Below are 229 nucleotides of genomic sequence, written 5' to 3'. Positions count from 1 at the left end.
TTTTTTTTTTTTTTTCTGAAGAAGGTAAGATAGGGTAGGATTTAGTAATCGTTTGTTCTGGTGTACTATTTGCTCTGTGTTCGCGTCGTTCTGAGTGACTGATATCCAAACTCAAACTAAAACCAGGTCTCTACAGGTGGATGCCACCACAATGTATGTATATGTTATCCCAGCATCAATGGGTTAAAACCGATTTGGTCTCCATTCCACCAAAGAATTAATGTTTCTC

At 38.0% G+C, this 229-nt stretch overlaps 1 protein-coding gene across 2 annotated transcripts in view; it reads right to left on the bottom strand.

Moving 5' to 3' along the window:
- The window catches only part of LOC119588776 (protein Gawky-like), a gene marked incomplete in the record, with an annotated part of 110,804 nt that overhangs the window by 58,048 nt on the left and 52,527 nt on the right, over positions 1-229 (bottom strand).

The sequence above is a fragment of the Penaeus monodon genome, chromosome 24 (genome assembly GCF_015228065.2).
Source record: "Penaeus monodon isolate SGIC_2016 chromosome 24, NSTDA_Pmon_1, whole genome shotgun sequence".
Taxonomy (NCBI): Eukaryota; Metazoa; Arthropoda; class Malacostraca; order Decapoda; family Penaeidae; genus Penaeus; species Penaeus monodon.
Note: the sequence above shows the minus strand (reverse complement) of the source record. Positions and strands in the feature narration are given on the sequence as shown.